Source organism: Bombus pascuorum, unplaced genomic scaffold (assembly GCF_905332965.1).
Source record: "Bombus pascuorum unplaced genomic scaffold, iyBomPasc1.1, whole genome shotgun sequence".
Lineage (NCBI taxonomy): Eukaryota > Metazoa > Arthropoda > Insecta > Hymenoptera > Apidae > Bombus > Bombus pascuorum.
The window spans coordinates 1,595,640-1,614,276 of record NW_026869730.1 but is presented as its reverse complement, the minus strand read 5'-3'; the positions used below and the strand labels follow the sequence as shown (position 1 = coordinate 1,614,276).

General features: G+C 38.4%; 1 protein-coding gene across 1 annotated transcript in view; it reads left to right on the top strand.

Moving 5' to 3' along the window:
• LOC132915635 (E-selectin-like) overlaps nucleotides 1-18,637 on the top strand; it is a 171,253-nt gene that overhangs the window by 73,408 nt on the left and 79,208 nt on the right. The gene's annotated exons all lie outside the window — the stretch shown is intronic.

Below are 18,637 nucleotides of genomic sequence, written 5' to 3'. Positions count from 1 at the left end.
CTTCTGAAAATTCAACTGTCACGCGTATGATTACTTCCTTTATTTGTTCGTTCGTTCCGATATTTGTAGTTAGGAAAAATGAATTTAAATATTATTATCGGCGTCGTAGAAAGACAATCAACAGAGGAAATTGGTTATTTCTTATCGTAAAAGATCAACTGAGTTTGTATCGAATTCTCATGTCTCAACCAAGAAGAGATGAAATAAGAGTTTTTAATTATTTCCGGATGTCAATATTTTGATAATCTGTTAAAAAGAGTGGAAAAAGATTTAACAGAAGAGAACACAACTATGAGAACAAGCATCGGTTCCGAAGAGAGATTGATGATATGTTTGAGGTAAGTAAGTTTTATTAAATTTTATACTTAGTTTTATAATTAACTATAATGGCGATGTATTGATGATTTAATTAATGCAGACTGTTATCTTTATAAGGTTTTTATTCATAAAATTCATTTGGTGGTCTGGAAGCCAACCAGCCAATTTCGACTTGTTGGCAACGTCGTTCTAATCGAATCTCCCGAACGAAATTGATTGAACATAAAATATAGTCAAAATTGAACTGACTAAACTTTACTACGTGGCGAAGTTTACTCAACTGAGCAAACTCGGTGATGCGCTTTAACTTCTAATCTCACTAGTGATTTCCATGAAAGGCTCTTACAAACAATCAAAAAACACTTCCTGCAACAAATCCACCGCTCACTCAAATCATACCTAAGCAACTTTACAGTAAAAATAAAAGATGTATATTCTGAATTAAAAAAACATCAAGGCATCAAACACATTGTTACGACCTTTCCCGGCGAGAGCCGGTCGTGGGGGAACGCGTCAACGAGAAGGGTAACTACGATTCTACTAATCGATGCTGCGAAATGGTCGCTCCCCGTGCGGTTCCGGTAGAACCGGGGTGGCTCAATGAATGCAGCTGTGTTCTACATTCACATGCTTCTACACATATTCCACTCTCAACTGTAGAATACAGTTGCATTCATATATATATATATATATATATATATATATATATAACTTATAAGTATATATAAGTATATATGTATATATATAAGTGTTAATCTCATATAAATATAAATATAAATATATATATTTTTTTTTATATCAGATTAATACTTACAGCTTATACAGAAAGTATTGGTTTTAATCGTATCGGAAGATACCGATAGAATGTTCGAGTGAGACCTTGTAAAATGTTACTTTTCGGAATGACAGTTCGCTTTAGACTGACTATCTTAGACCGATTCTTTGTTTTTCGGGAAGACAATACCCACCACCCTAGGATTACGACACCGCACGCGCCAATGATCACGTAGGCCGATTTCTTTATAAAAACGAACAAATCGCAATCGATCTTTCTGGAAGTCGCGGCCAAGTGGCAACCAGACGCTCGTCGATACATTGTATGTTCATTGTATACCCGCCGGGAATGTAATACAGGAGACCCCGGGCGATGGTTAAAAATATGATCCGTAATGAATTCGCGGCGCAAAAACATCCTACGTGGCAAAACGACCGTTTCTGCAGTAACCATAAATGTGGGTCGTAGAGATTATTGAAGGTGCAGACACGTGGATGCCCGCTTGGCCCGGGCGCATGGCGCGTGGCGAGGCAAAATCCCACTCGACGTTACGCCCACCACAGAAAATAAATTAAAAGTCTACAATACAATGGTAAAATCAATTTGGACGTACTGAATACCACTATGGGGGACAGCAGCAATAAGCCACATGGATAAACCAGAATTTCTACAATCCCAGATACTGAGAACAATAGTCAACGCCCCATGGTATGTCAGAAACGAGGATATACGCAGAATTAAAAATACCAACGGTGAAGGAGAACATTTTGGCAGGTATGCAGAAAAATACAAAAGACGAACGACAACACCTCGAAACCAGCGGGCTGCTGAAGCGAGCAAAATTCTCACAGAAAGAAGACTAAAAAGAACTGACCTCGCTGAAGAAATAAAATAATCAAACTCGAATATGGTATTCCGCTGGAGGTAGCCACCCACATGTTATTTAGCAGTTAAATTAAGAAAATTTACCAAATGTCCAGCTCGACAAATTGTAAAATACAAATTAAATAATAAAAAGAAGAAACTAATGATTGACTTCCGACCTTAACTCGAAAAAGCTAAAACTGTTCTGCTGCTCTCACCCGAGATCACGTCAACGAAATAATACACACGATGGAAAATAAACAATACTGTACAGCCGTATTCCTGGACATAGAGAAAGCATTCGACAAAATAAACCACGAAAGCCAACTACAAACACTCAAAGAATAATTCCCGGAACAAGTATACCAAATAATAAAATCATACATAAGCTTACAGAACCTTTACAATAGAAGTAAAGAACGCACATTCCGATGTCAGACATCAAAGCAGGGGTGCCGCAATGAAGCGTCCTAGGGATCGTACACGCTACATACACGGCCAACATACCAACAACTACCAATAGCAAAATATTGAGATTCGCGGACGGCACAGCCCGTACTAATCAGGCATATTAACCCTGTAACAGCAGCCAAATTGCTACAAAAACAGAAAATTAGATACAAGACAAACGAATTAAAGCTAACCCTAACGAACGCAATCACGTCACATTCATATCAAGCTGAGAAAATAGATAACAGCTTCCCGAACGGCACGCAAATAACGCGAACAAGACAAGTCAGCATATCAAATCAATAGTAGACGAAATGCAGGCAGCAAGAAGACAAATGGGCAAATGTTAACAAGCCGAAAATCCAAATTGAGCACAGAAAACAAACTAAAAATATACAAAATAATCATAAAACCAATCTGGACAAAATCTAAACAAAATCGAAACAATTCAAGCCAAAATCCTTAGAACAATAGTAAACGCCCCGTGGTACGTTAGAAACGAGGACATACGGAAAGACCTTGGAAATACCAACGGTCAAGGAGGAGATTTCAGGTGGCAGCTGAAACGTGCAACACAACGAACATCGCAAGAAGACTAAAAAGGAAACACCCAATAGACCTCATACAAGATATAACTTATTTATTTTTATTTTATTTTTTTATTACCAATGAGATATAACACTTTACCAAATGTCCTTCAGGACAAATTGTAAAAAGCAAAATAAACTATTAGAAAAAAAAAAAAAAAAGAAAAAAAAAAAGACCGTGAGGAAGACCGGGAGTGCTCGATATCACTAATTGGCTTGCTCGCCTAAAAAACGAGGATGAATCAGGAATCCCTCCTTTCTGGAACGCGAGCGAAGTGATTCGAGGAGTGGTCGAACGTGGCGGCCTCTCCGGTTACTGTGAAATGATTCCTCCGAGTCTCGATAATTGCCCCTGGTACTTGACACCAGTCGAGATCCCTCGGAATTCTTAATTTATGGCGCGAATACGTGTGGCAAGAAAGAAATCGACCTTTCTATGCGTGAAGTGTCAGCTTATATAATCGCCGAGAGACTTTAACACCGGATTAAACAGCACAGCGAACAGATCGCTAACAAAATTAATTTAGTAATGCAACATGTAATTCATCTTTTAAATATTTTTTGATTACCTGTACGAAACACGTACTTGCATTAAATATTTTGTAGCTTTTACGTAAATTATTGGTTTTCTCTTATATTCATTATTGCATGATAATCCCCATAAAATTCAAAGCATTACGTATTCTATACTTGATATATTGTTAACATCAAGATCTGTATTGATTGTATGTGAAGTTTGACCTACATACCTTGATGGCTGAATATCGTGCATTCTACTTATTAAATAAATAATTATTGAAAGAGTACGTACGTACTCGTATAATCTGTACAGAATGCATCACAGCTTGTTTAAAATTATATTCTCGAATAATTAACAAAACAGTGGATGTTAATTGAAGTAAAGAAAGAAAGTGCGGAAGGGATTATCTACTTTCTAGGTAAGCATAATAAGTTAACAATTAACAAACAATTCAGGATGCAGGAAATCCTATTATAATAAAATACATGTCTATTCAGTGAAAACATTATAAATATTTATTATTATATGTTTAAGATGACTATTCATGCTGTATATTAATTATTTTTTAAATATACAGAGTGTCTAGAAATTTCTGTCATTTGAAATAACTACCAAACGCGAGAGTAAATAACACGAAGAGGTGTTTTTTAAGCTTTTTTTTACGTGGATTATAATAAATATAAAAATTCCAGTTAAAAATTTTCACGTCGCGTTTTTTAAATGGAACATCGTATTTTTGTTCTCGTACGATGAAAGGTCCGAGGACGAATTCGATGCCCTGTTTTCAAGTGGTCTTGAATTAACGCAACGTCGCAACAGAGGAAATGTCGAAACACACAAGGGCTGAGTTTTTTGTTTCTCTATTTTTTCACTTTACATTGCACGTTCGAAATTCGCATATCGGTTAAAACGCTGCAGCACTCTGTTTGAAAATGGAGAACAACCATTTGTTTCGATACACCTACGCGTGTGACACCATACGCGAAAAGCATTGTCTACGAAACAGGACCAACAGCTCTTGAAAATAGGAAGAATCGAATTACTGATACACATGCAAGTGTAGTAGAACAAATGGTTGAAAAATTTGTCCGTTTCAACGATACTTTTTCTATAGCGACGTTGCATCAATTCAAAATTATTTGTCAGTAGCGTTTTGAATTTTTCTTTTTTTTTTTACTCTGTTATGACATGCGAATTAAAATGTGATATCCCATCTAAAAGATGCAAAACGACCTTCGACTGGCTTTGAAAATTTTTAACTTTAACATTTTACATTTTTACACTTCTTATTACTATTTTATTTTATTTAATTTTATTTTTAATATTTTTTTTTCCACTTATTACATTTCTCCGTATCATCTATCGTTTGGCAGTTATTTCCAATTGCAGATATTTGTACAGACGCTACATATTTGGTGTAAACATTTGGCAATCTCTGTGTACATTTTCACATTCGTCTCGATCAATATAATCACGATAATTGCGTCTCATTGGTGTATTAATGACATTTCAGTGTTTTATATAGGATACAGAATGTATGCGAAAATGGATTGATAAATAACGCTCACGCGTCACGTAGCTCGAGGACAAAAATAGATGCAATGGTACTGGTAAGCCGGGAGCTTGTAGCTTCATTCCTCCCCTATACCATACCAAAAATCAATAACTGTACATGACGCAATTACAGATACCGTTTATGGGGAAGTTGAATATTGACACGATGTCAACGAGACTCAAGCAACGTGCAATAATCGATTTAATAACGAGAAACGTTATAACCGTTATATTATAATATTATTACCGAATCGATAATGAATAGCCGAGAGCAGCAGTTCTGTATTTACGCCTTACCTTCAGCTGCCGAACATATGAATTGATGGATTCAATATAGTTTGTAATAGCAATTACCATAAAAGCTTATTCACACTATGGTGGATCATTCATTCACCGCACAAATTATTTGTTTTGCGTAGTACCGCATGACACACACATTTCATATGCGGGCGCACAGTAAAGTTAAATTATTAAATGAATTTACACAAGCCAAGTTCAATTACAATTGTATGTAGCACCTTTTCCGAGGAATCAATTGCCAGTATCCTTTCTTAACAGAGTTGCCAACATGTTCAAAGCAAATTGGAAATCTCAAATTGCGCTCTGCCATGGTATTAGTTTAGAATATTGCCGTTATTATTTAAACTTAATTAGTTAATTGGGAAGCGAGAAACTACAGGAAACTATAATCGAACTTCACTTAAGTGAATTCGTTTAATTATCGCGTTGTATTTGGCGCCCCTTTCTCAAGATCGATTGGCGAATGTTTAAGGCATCTAATACCAACGGACAGAATGTAAATTTAATTCTAACAAAAGGGGAAGAATTAAGATTTATTATTATGCTTAAACATATTATAATATAAGGCATTCAATAATATTCAAATTGCGACTTCTAAACGGATTACAGATTTTTCCTGACAAAGTTCCACCGTTCCCTCGAAAGCCCGTCATAATTCCTTCGGGAACATCTCTTAAGCGTTTCAATGAAATTGTCGAGCACAGCACTCTTCTGGTCCCCAGCAAACTCAATTTCAATAGAACTACATTTAGCATTAATTATATGCGTAAGATGGGATTTATTCAAATCATGTCGTATAATAAATATTCACAAGATATATGTATACATTAAATATATTGTAATTTCTGTTTTCAGCAGTTTCGCTACTTTTATATAAAACAATATAAAAATGTAAATGTATGTAAGGTGGTTGAAACGACATAGCGAGATCATAATATCGGTCAATAACTATTTAAATATTTTTGTGCTAAATATATTATAAAAAAAATATATATGTTTATATGTACTTGTATTAAATATTTGTAAATTCTATATACATTATTAGATTGATTGCAAACTTTACCGATGACCGTAATAGTCGTCTACGTCGGTTAAAACTAAATCATAGATATTTATGCAAATTTTTGTAAATTTCAATATTAAATTTTTGTAACTTACAGAATGAAATTTAAAAAATGTTGCATCTACTAAATATTATAAAATCTACTATGTTCTCAATGGAGTTTACAATAAAACTTTACCGTTGAACAACGATCGTCTAAATAAACATAAGTCTGGCGATGTAATTAAACCTGTGTTTTATTTTGAACTACTGATAACGATGAAACTTTTCATGTTGACGATGGTATAAAGAGATACGTGCATCCGCAAAACGAGCAAATGTAGGAAGCGAGTAAATAAATTTCAGAATTGTTAAATATGAAAATTACCGTTACACTGTGGATTTTATCCAACATCATGTATTCTGAACACGACTAAAGGATTAAAACCCCGACAGATATTTGTTTCGTCCGAAACAAATATATATATATGTATATATATAGAGAGAGAGAGACAGAGTAACATAGATATGTATAGTAACATAATCTCTAAGCGACCTTCATCTCGTGAAGTTTATGCCTATCGAGATCGCAGGTTTTAGCAAACGTGGACGTTGAAACCAAAGAATATAAGGAAATATCTTCTATTGCAGTAATATCATTTATCCCTTACTTTCTCTTAGATTATCGTCTTTCACTTGCTTCGGCTAATTCATTACGGACGGTACTCGACTCGCTGACAAATTGAAAGCGATTACGTCTTCGGATCCTCTCGCGTGTCGTTTCAGATTTCAGGTTTAATTTTCGAAACTAAATTCCACTTCAGGATCTTCTTACGTTATATACATAATCCTATTTTATCATTAATTATTCGAGGCGATAGAAAGCAGAAATGTATGTAGTTGTTCGTGTGCTAAAATGGCCTTGTAAATTCTAAAAGAAAAAAAGAAAAAGAAAAAGCCTTGGAAAAATGAAAAAACCTTTCTCAATACTGGCCGAATTTCATGTAAAATACTTTTCACGTTGTCACAGTTGAAAGAGATACTTTAGTAGACTTACTCGGATGGATCACCTAGCAGATTACTACACACATACGTTCATCCATATACACACACACATACGCTTCTACTATCGTGAAACATATTTTGCGTTAGTTAAAAACTACGCGTAGGAGAAGAAAACATTTTTCCACACAGTTGTTTGTAATACAATTTGGACGAGATATTTTGCAACGCAATATCGTTTACATGACGCTTTGTACGAGATAGCTCGCAGAGAAATATCGCTCATGTGGCGCTTTGAACGTGATATGTATGTTACACGTTTTTCACTAGAAAGAAAGATCTCGCAAATTCGAGGAACGAATCTCGCAGAATGATTCGCAGAAAAATTAATTTGTAAAATACTGCGTATTTATGAATATAAAAGAGCATCGGTTTCCACGAACAAGTAATCCTATTCCTTTGTCGTATGAAATAATTCAAAGCACGGTATTATGCATAATGGTACGTTACAATCGTTACAAAAGTACCTCGTTTTTTCTACGTAACTCATTCTCCTCACAACGTACGCAGTATTTTGTAGGATGGCATTTCTTTATCGTAGGAGCTATTTTCTTAGGGAAACATCGAGATTTAATGCAAAAGAGGAACTTTTTCTGAGATCTTTTTGTTTTGCGATAAAAATTTTCAACTGGTGTAAAATACTTCTTTAATGATCCAGAAATAATGTCTTCTTTTATCTCGCGAAAAGTTTTTCCATCTTCGTGACAAGAGAATATTACAAGACAATTAAATATCGTTATGTTAAGCAAATGTAGAAGATACTTCTCGTGCCATTTCATAAATTTACTTATGGTCAGATTCTCCCGTAAAATTTGATGGATTTCATTTGCTCCACTCATGTATGTGTTATAATCTAGAACGACATTGAGTTTCTGCCGGTATTGTCCCGTACCGTGATCGATATTAGTTGACATCACCAAGCGAGGAGAATGTACAGTAGCAAGGGTTGATACTAGCTTCTTGTCTTCCCACGCACAAAAAGCCACCGTTTCGCTATATCTGACTAGCATTTGTCCTTTTTTCAATTTTTTTATATCTCTTGCAATCGTCCCGTAACGTGGCATTTCCTTTCGTTTTAGACGTACAATACCGCAAACGTTAGTTCCATTTTTATGTAATATTTCGTACAAGGCAGGAGACGAATGGTAATTATTGAGGAACAGAGTTCTTCCTTGTTGAAGCAAATGTTTCGTTAAATGTAATACAATTGAACCGTAGGCATCAAGTGGTTTGGAATTCAAGTCACGTAGCAATTGTCCACTTCGAATTGTATACATAGCCAGTTTCACATTCAGCCAAAACAAAGGTTTTTAGTCCAAAAGTTGCTCGTTTGTTAGGAATATACTGGTTATATGGCAGTCTATCTTCCCATAGCATCACGCTTTCATTAACGACGATATTTCTTTCTGGCCGATACGCGCTTTGAAAGCGTAACGGTAATCTGTCGATAACAGGTTGTACTTTGTACGTTACATCGATGTCTTTTCCATTTATTTTTCTCATTATCCTCGTCGTTAAAATTTAAGAATCGCAGGATTCGCAAGAATTTGTCTCGTGACATAACGTTTCTTATAAATTGAAAGCTGTACATGGGATCGGTATTCCAATACATAGAGATCGTAGGTAAATGGACTATACACGTGTAAATAATAATAGGGATGGCGGAATACATATCAGTAACGGTAATATTATAAGGAACCCTGGAGAAACCGTATTTCTCGAACGAAGCGAAGGAAATATCCCGCGTATTCGTTTATTAGTCAACGATATTGCGTCGACATATGTGTCTCTTTCGTGTTCCAAAGCGATTAACAACATTTGAACCTGAGATATTTTGTTCAAAGCATCGCATGAATAATATACCGTGAGGTATTTCGTATAAAGCGTTATACGAAACGACATTGCGTTGTAAAATATTTCCTTCTCAAATACGAGAGGATTAAAAGGATAAACATAACAAATGGAATATTGAAACGACGAACAGAATAACAAAATAACTGTTTACTTGGAGGTATAAAGTCTGATGAATTTGTTTTGTCCTTGTTTATCTTATCGATTTGAATTAAACGTAATTACCTTTACGTAATTATTATGAATACCTTGTACAGAAACCACTGTACGTTTCAAAAGTCTAAGAAATGAATTTTCGTTTGCAAATTTCACCTATAAATTAGTATACACAAGCAACTTGTACATGCAGATAGAGAAATTCCACTTATTTCCTTGCATTTTGTTTTAAGGATGAAAGGATAAAATGGCTGAACGTAATAATCCTTCTTTCATACCAATTTAATGTAAGAATCGTATCGTTGAATAAACACAAATACCTACAAATCGAAAAATTCTGTTTAAATGAATATGTATGTATACATGCATTTACAATCAAGTTCCATGAATTCGTATCCATGAATTGAAATTATTTTCATATATTCGAGAACAAAAGGACACGTATTTATACGTAACTATCGATACTATCGATTTATACGTAGCTATATATAAGGAAAAAGTATGCTTGTTTCTTTCGTGAAATGCAGATATACACAATTACGTATAATTTCATGGTAAATAAATGTTTAAATAAATATTGCAGAGAGTAATTAGTCGATATACCAATAAGTATTTAAGTATTTATAAATATCGTGTACCAATAAGTATTTATATTTTATTTATTTCATATTTTTAATTTTCTCTTTACGTCAAAAGTTCTCTTCTCCTATCTCAATTATCCCAGAACTTTTCAGGTTTTTCGGCGAAAAACTTTATTGTATAATTTCTTGTGTCGACCAAAGAGTTACGGTCTTTATCATTAAGGGAATTTTGTAATGACCTGAATAGGGGAAAATTTGAGGGTCCAACGTCTGTTGAACACGGTGGGCGTGCTTCAACATCTTTTGTCGAGTAATCAAAGACGCGCAAAGCCACGCATTGTTCTGACGAAACTGAAACTTCTGGACGTTTTTGTTCAATTGCTGTCTCTAATTCGTCTCATTGCGAGCAATATCCTTCCGAATTTATCGTCTGGTCGTTTGTCGTCATAAACAGCGGATATATTGTTTCCTACTTGTGTAGCATTTTTGCCTTTTCGGTAAAAGAAAAGCATCAAATGCCTATAATGAACTTTGTTTCCTTCCATATTTAGATTTGAAACTAACAAAAATTAATGTATTCTAAGCAAGACTTTTTCTAAAGATGCATCAAATATCACCTTTTACGATATGTACACAATTCATTTGTTTTCAATCATTCTGATATATTCAGACCTGTTTTAATGCCACCTACTGAACATCGGCACGAAATTTCCCAACAACCCAATGTATCACGTAATATATAATTTAAATATCTTTATAAAACAATCTCGTAACTCCTGTATATATTGCGTATGATGGAGGCAGACATAGTTTTGCTTCTTTCTCCTTTTTATAATTTATCACGTGTCTGATAAAATCTCATACGAATAGTTCATAGAAATAACTCAAATCTAATTTCTATATCACAATATCGAATCTTGATTCTGTAAGTATGATAATATAACCATAGTGTTCAAAGAATAGGAAATCAAAATATATGACTATTTCAGCTTGTTGAAACAGTTTAATAATATGTAAAAATACAATTTTATAGTTTACATGTACATCTATGTTTATATGTATGTAAGTACATATATACCATTGATCGTTTTAGATAATAAATGCTGTAAACATACTGTAAAATAAAAATAGGGATAGATAGAAGCTTTTTAAGTTTATGTAATATGTAAATAGCAAATCTGAAAGATCCTAAGAAGTGTATCAGAAAAAGTATAGAATCCAAAAATGACCAAATATTATTTCATTTTATAAGAGTTTTATTTGAAGAAGCTATTACATCTTTATATACTGTAACATTAAATTTGAATACAAGTTTATCTTAGGATAAGTTAAGTTAGTAATTTTGTTATATACGTACATAAAATAATACAAAATATATAAAACTAAATTCTATTTGTTTGTTGCTCATATTCTGGAAATATATAAGTGGAGTATAAACATATAAACATATTGTGGAGTTCTCTGATTTTAATACCACCCAATATCGATAAATGTTATATATATACATATACATATATATATATATATATATATATATATGCAGTATCGAGGGAAAACCCTAAGAAATTGAGATCTACTTGACCATGGATTGTTCACGTCTCTGAAACTTGTGCGTGCCGGGCATACCGGAGTCATGTTATAAGGGGAGGCCGTTAATTAATTGAAAAGCGAGTATTGTCAGGTTGCCAAGGAGTGTGGTCAGCGTGAAAAAGAGCGTTGGAACCGTTGTAACGAGAGTAGCGAATGACAAATGGTGACTACGTGTATATAGATTGGCCGTACATCATACTTGATTTTGTGTTGACGTGAACGATATTAAAACCTACTAGCACTATACTCTCCCCCATTACATTACACGATATACACACGTGTACACACACACACACGCACACACACACACACACACACACACACACACACACGCATACACACACACACACACACACACACACACACACACACGCATACACACACACACACCATATCATATCATATATCGTGTAATGTAAAACTTATATACTCCTCTCCGTACCTCTCTGTACCCCTCGGATCAATCTTTGTTTTTAAAGAGAGCTATTCATTTACTTCATACCTCTATTAAGTACACGCCCTTGCCCTGACCGTGACCGCGTCCCATTAATCTAGGGCATCCATAAATCTAGGGCACCCATAAATCTAGGGCACCCATATTCGGATTAAATCATAAATAATTATTTCTCAGCTTTATTATTTAAATACAGCTATAATAATAATAAAAAAAAAACTGGACTAAAGTATCGGGGACCTTTCCAAACATTTCAAAAGAAAAACTCCAATGTCCTTTCATCTCCGACATATATGTATATGTCGGGTTGGCGTTAGGGGCGTTTAATGAATCTTCACCAATGTTGTTCATGGTTGTCGCACCGATATTTATTACACAAGTATGGCTGATACAAGATTGACAATCGGACGCGGTAGCTGGACGCTAATGACAATGGCCCTAGGTTCGATAAAGCGAATCCACGGTCCACGGGATAACGAATATACTTTGCTTCGAAGTCTAAGTCGGATTCGACTCGTAGATTATTCACCGATCGTACAAGCACACTAGGCGTATAGCTAATGAGACTGCCAGAAAGGGAATGACTTTCCGTCACGACGACGCTGCAGAGGAAGACTATATGGGATGTGCCTAAGGGCACGAGATCATCGGATTCGTCAAAGAAAGCCTCCACACGGAGGGTGAGGGAAATGGGCGTTGCTGTTAATTGGTTAATTTCTATATCGGCGGTTAGCAAAAGATGCTAACCGCCTTTGAGAGAGAGTTCCTGGCGGGAAGCGTCGCACGTGAGGAAATCTGATCTCCCATATCTTTCCGCAATAGGTGACAGATTTACGGGCGGATAGAACAAAGACTGTTTGTCAATCGGAAGGACCAAGTCCTAAGATTTGTAGCGGCTCCTCAGACTATCCGAGCATAAACCGCGAATGATGCATCGGCATCCGGCGATCATCTTACTCAAAGAATGCGGTCCCCGTGTGACGAGCCGCGGAACTGTTACAATGTTTCATTGTCAAGTGTCGGTACTGCCAATTCTTTAAAGGAAAGCTATGTAACTTCATATCTCTGTTAAGCGGAACGTTCATCCCGTGACCGTGGCTACGCTCGGCGACCGATTGTCGCCTCGAGCCTAAAAGCTCATTGTCACGAGTTTCGAATGACTGTGTTTGGGTTATTTCGTACATGCTACGGTATTGAGGTTTTCCAAGTAACTCTAACGGAAACCCGGTGTCCTTTCATCTCCGACACGGCCATCCTGACTATCACACGTCCTCGGGTGTATCTAGAATATTGGATTTTCCCAATGTTAGACTCAATATAACTGTCGTTATTTACAATTTAGTTAAGTGTCAGAATAGGTCAAGGGTCCAGTTTGACAGCAAAAATTCTGGTCGGACGTTTGATAACGAAAGAGTTAAAAGAGAGTGGAAACCCGTAACGTTACGATTGATATTCGAAGTGCTAGTCGCATTTTGTGAATCATCAGTCTGGGCGTAATGACATGATGGACCATTCTCGATCTCGCACCTGGACGACCCTCAGTTCTCTGGATCATGATACCACACTGAGCTTTTGTTCAAACACTATGTTAGATGTTATCTCCGTAGTGTTAACGATACTTGAATTGAATTCGGTAACGGTGTGTTGATCCCACACTTACTTTGTTTGGGCCGTATGCCCCCCGTAAGCGTGTGTGTGCCACTATGTTCGATCCGACACCTGATTACCGCACTGGACATGTATGAAGACATTGTCCTTTGCCATATCGCCACACTACGTTAGATGTTATTTCCATGATACTTGAATCGAATTCGGTAACGGTGTGTTGATCCCGCACTTACTTTGTTTGGGCCGTATGCCCCCCGTAAGGCGTATGTGAGCCACTATGTTCGATCCGACACCTGATTACCGCACTGGACATGTATGAAGACATTGTCCTTTGCCATATCGCCACACTGGCATATGCAAACTCTTTCTGCTAAGTGCTGTGGTCAGCATGATCCTCTGGGACCGAGGTACTCGCATCGTCATGGTCACTGTTCTCGTCATCACCGCAGACGTCCAACTCAATAGGAACGCGACTATCTGGCATTTTCTTTAACCTATCATGGCTGTATTTATATGACCGTTTGCCGTCTAGTGTTTTTAAAATGTACCTATCTCCTTCCAAAATTTCCGCTATCACAAATGGACCGCTAAATTTCGGATCTAGTTTCGTTTGGTTCCTTTCCTCGTTTTTCTTTAATACAAAGTCACCGAGATTGAATTTAACTACTTTGGCTTTCGTTTTATCGAATCTTTCCTTATCATACTTAGCGCTATCTTCCATATTTCGTATGGCCTGTTGTCTTACGTTGCAGATATCTATTTCCTTTTCTTCGGTATTTTCAGATAGTAGTAACCCGTAGGGTCTCGCTGTTTTACCAATTAATAATTCTAGCGGACTCGATTTAGTCACACGATGAGTGGTGCAATTTAAGGCTAACTGTATTTCGCCGATCGCGTCTTGCCATGATCGCCCGGTCGTTTCTACTGTTGTAAACATATTCTTTAATGTACCCATAGTACGCTCTACTTGTCCATTCGCTCTACTAGCACCGGTTGCTATTAGGTGGAGTTTAATTTGTCTATCCTTACAAAAATCTTGAAATTCTTTGCCGGTAAAACATCGCCCTTGATCTGCTATTATCCGAGAGGGACTGCCTAATAGAAATATGGCGGACTTAAGTGCCTTAACGGTGCTAAGTGAGTCTATTTTACGAGTGTGGTGTAAGTATACAAATTTGGTAAAGGCATCGATCAGGACAATGACGTATTCTTTCGAGTCGTTCTTGCCGCTCAGCTTTCCCGTTATGTCTACGTGAATGGTATGCCAAGGTATGCTGGTCTTAGGTATGGGATGTAATTCAACTTGCACTTTGCCTGAATTCGCCTTAGAAATCTGACAAGCATGACAGTTCTCTACGAATTTGCGAACATATTTCGCCATCCCTTCGAACCAGTAATACTCGTACAGTTTCTCGAGCGTTTTATCCCAACCTAAGTGCATAATTGACTGGTGTATGTGGTTAATGACGGACCACCTAAACCCTCTTGGTACGATGGGCAGGCAGAGGGTCTTGCCTCTCCTTTGTATTTTACGGTAAAGGGTACCGGATCGTAACTCATACGTACTCGCAATGTCTTCCGCGAGCTCGTCGTTTCGCAGTTTGTTGACGATTTCAGAAATTTGAGGGTCGCGACGTTGTTCCGCTAGTAGCCAATCTTCCGAGATTTCGGCCAGATTAATTTTCTTTTCTTCGATCTTGTTGGTGGGGGCGCGGTCGCTGTCTACAAGATTACGCGAGAAGAAATCTACGTGGGCCATTCGTTTGCCTTCTCGATACATAATGTCGAAAGTGAAAGTTTGCAAGTAAGCCCACCACCTATGAACCCTGTCACTTAGACTTACTTTATTACGAGCTGCTTTTAACGAGTTACAATCAGTGACAACGAGAAATTCCCGTCCGTGTAAATAGTGGCGAAATTGTTTAACGGCGTTTACGACTGCCAGGGTCTCTAGTTCATATGAATGATATCTGGATTCCGCGGGGCTCGTTCTCTTACTGTAATATTCTATTACTCGGTTTCTGCCGTCGATTTTGTGCATTAAAATAGCGCCGTATCCGTCCGAACTAGCGTCAGTATGTGATTCTATCGGGTAGTTCGGGTCAAATATCATCAACACCGGCTCGTTGGTCAGGATGGAAATTATTTTTTGCCTTATGGTTTCGTGTCTATCTGTCCAAGTTAGGTTTTTAATACCGGAGGTAAGTGCGTATAATGGTTTCATTACCTGCGAAAATTTAGGGACGAATTTTCGGAAATAGGAGGCTAAACCTATGAACTGCCTAAGTTGAGCGACGGTCGTTGGTGCCGGTAGAGAACTCAAGGCTTGTATTTTACCCGGATTTGGGCGAACTTCTCCGTTATGAACTACGTACCCGAGATAAAGTACAGACGTCTTGAGAAAGGAACACTTCGAAAAATTGAAGGAGAACCCGGCGTTTACGAGGGTACCTAGTACGATGCGTAATCTTTCTAGAGCCTGATCTACCGATTCAGCGATGATTAGGACGTCATCCAGGTAGACAACGACGTACGAGTGGGCGAGGCCGCCCAAGGCATTGAGAATAGCCCTCTGGAAAACGGACGGTGCGTTTTTCAATCCAAACGGCATCGTCGTATACTCGTATTGCCCGTCGGGGGTGACAAACGCTGTATATTCTGTCGAATTGGGATGAATGGGGATTTGATGGAACCCGCTGGCCATGTCGAGGCTAATGAAGTACTTCGCCCTTTGCAATCTCGCGATTTGATCCGCGATAAGAGGTAGAGGATATCGGTCCGCGACCGTATTTTTGTTTAGCTCTCGAAAATCTACGCACAACCTATCCGAGCCGTCCTTCTTCTTTACGAGTAACATAGGGCTCGCGAACGGTGAGTTACTAGGCCTTATAATTTCTGCCTTAATTAATTCGCTTATTCGTTCGCGCACTATGCTTCGCTCTGCCTCGCTAAGCCTGTAGGGGCTTCTTTGTACGGTGATATTAGGGTCGATCAGACGTATCTCTAACTGTCCCGTATTTACTCGTGCACGCGGGAAACCCGTAATAAATGAACTTTTGAATTCTTCGAGGATGGAGATCAATCGGTCTTTGTCTTTGCCGAACACCTCGGTGTCGACCCCATTAATATCGATTTTACTTTCGGCGGTTACATTGTAAACATTGGCAGCTTTTGCCCTGCAGATACTGAGGCTATTTTGGGTAATATTTACGTTAAAACCTTGGCTCAAAATTTCGCGGCCTATCATGATGTCGTAATTTAGGTAGCCGTCGGCAAGGATGTGAAAAATTATTTCCAACGCAAAACCATTAATACGTACTATGGATGCAATTTGAGACGTGCAATTAATACGGTGATTTCCTATCCCTCGCATTACTACTACTTCGGTCGTTCTTTTGCCGGAAAATTTCGAGGCTACGGACTCTTTGATTAGCGAACATTCGGCTCCAGAATCGAAATAAAACGAGAACGACTCACCCAGATGGCTTAATTTACCAGTTGAAGACTCCACCACGCAGGAGTTGACTCGACGTTCGTTATCAGGGTTGCGATTTGTTTTCTGCAGCAGCGGGCAGTTGGGTGCGATGTGGCCCTCTCCGCGACACTTGAAGCATGACACCTTGGACGATCCAGCCGGTCGGCTTTTCTCCTGTCCCTCGGTTCTCATTCTCGTACGACACTCCGCTATTTTATGCCCGGGAATACCACAGTGACGACACTTGATCCGGGGGTCAGGTAGCTTCTGCCGTTTAACTTCGGGGCCCGTTGATGGATTTTCTGACGAAGGCGCCAGCCTCTTCTTCGCGTAGTGGAAAGCATTCATTTCCGTCCAAAATTGGTCCAGAGTCTTGATGTCACTTGTAAGCGCTAATTTCTCGATACGTTCGTCGCGCAGACTCAGGTGATGAAGAACGGCGGCGTTGATCGTCTCGTCCACGTTCAGATGACCCCACCTTGCCCCGAGGAGGGAACGGAGACGAACACCATAGGCTCCTATGGATTCGTCCTCCTGCTGAGGTTCGGCCACCATCTTTATTAGCGCTGAGGTTGTCGTCTCTTTACCACCATAGCGCATAAAGAAAAATTCCTTAAATTTGGTCCAGGTGAAGCCCTTACCGAACGGTAACCGCGCGAACCATGGTGCGGCACTACCGCCCATTGTACGGCTTAGAATGAAAAATAGCTCGTCGCTACGGATGGGCCTTTCGTCCATGAACTGACTAACAAGTGAGCACCACGCGAGCGGATCGGCGCCCTCGACTTCGGGATTGAAATGCGGCAATGATATTTCCTTAGGATCCGCACTCACCCTTTGCTCTCTCAATTCACTCGCGATGGCCAGAAGCTGCTCCTTAATCGTAGACGGTGGTGATCCCACTTCTGATGTCGGGTTGGCGTTAGGGGCGTTTAATGAATCTTCACCAATGTTGTTCATGGTTGTCGCACCGATATTTATTACACAAGTATGGCTGATACAAGATTGACAATCGGACGCGGTAGCTGGACGCTAATGACAATGGCCCTAGGTTCGATAAAGCGAATCCACGGTCCACGGGATAACGAATATACTTTGCTTCGAAGTCTAAGTCGGATTCGACTCGTAGATTATTCACCGATCGTACAAGCACACTAGGCGTATAGCTAATGAGACTGCCAGAAAGGGAATGACTTTCCGTCACGACGACGCTGCAGAGGAAGACTATATGGGATGTGCCTAAGGGCACGAGATCATCGGATTCGTCAAAGAAAGCCTCCACACGGAGGGTGAGGGAAATGGGCGTTGCTGTTAATTGGTTAATTTCTATATCGGCGGTTAGCAAAAGATGCTAACCGCCTTTGAGAGAGAGTTCCTGGCGGGAAGCGTCGCACGTGAGGAAATCTGATCTCCCATATCTTTCCGCAATAGGTGACAGATTTACGGGCGG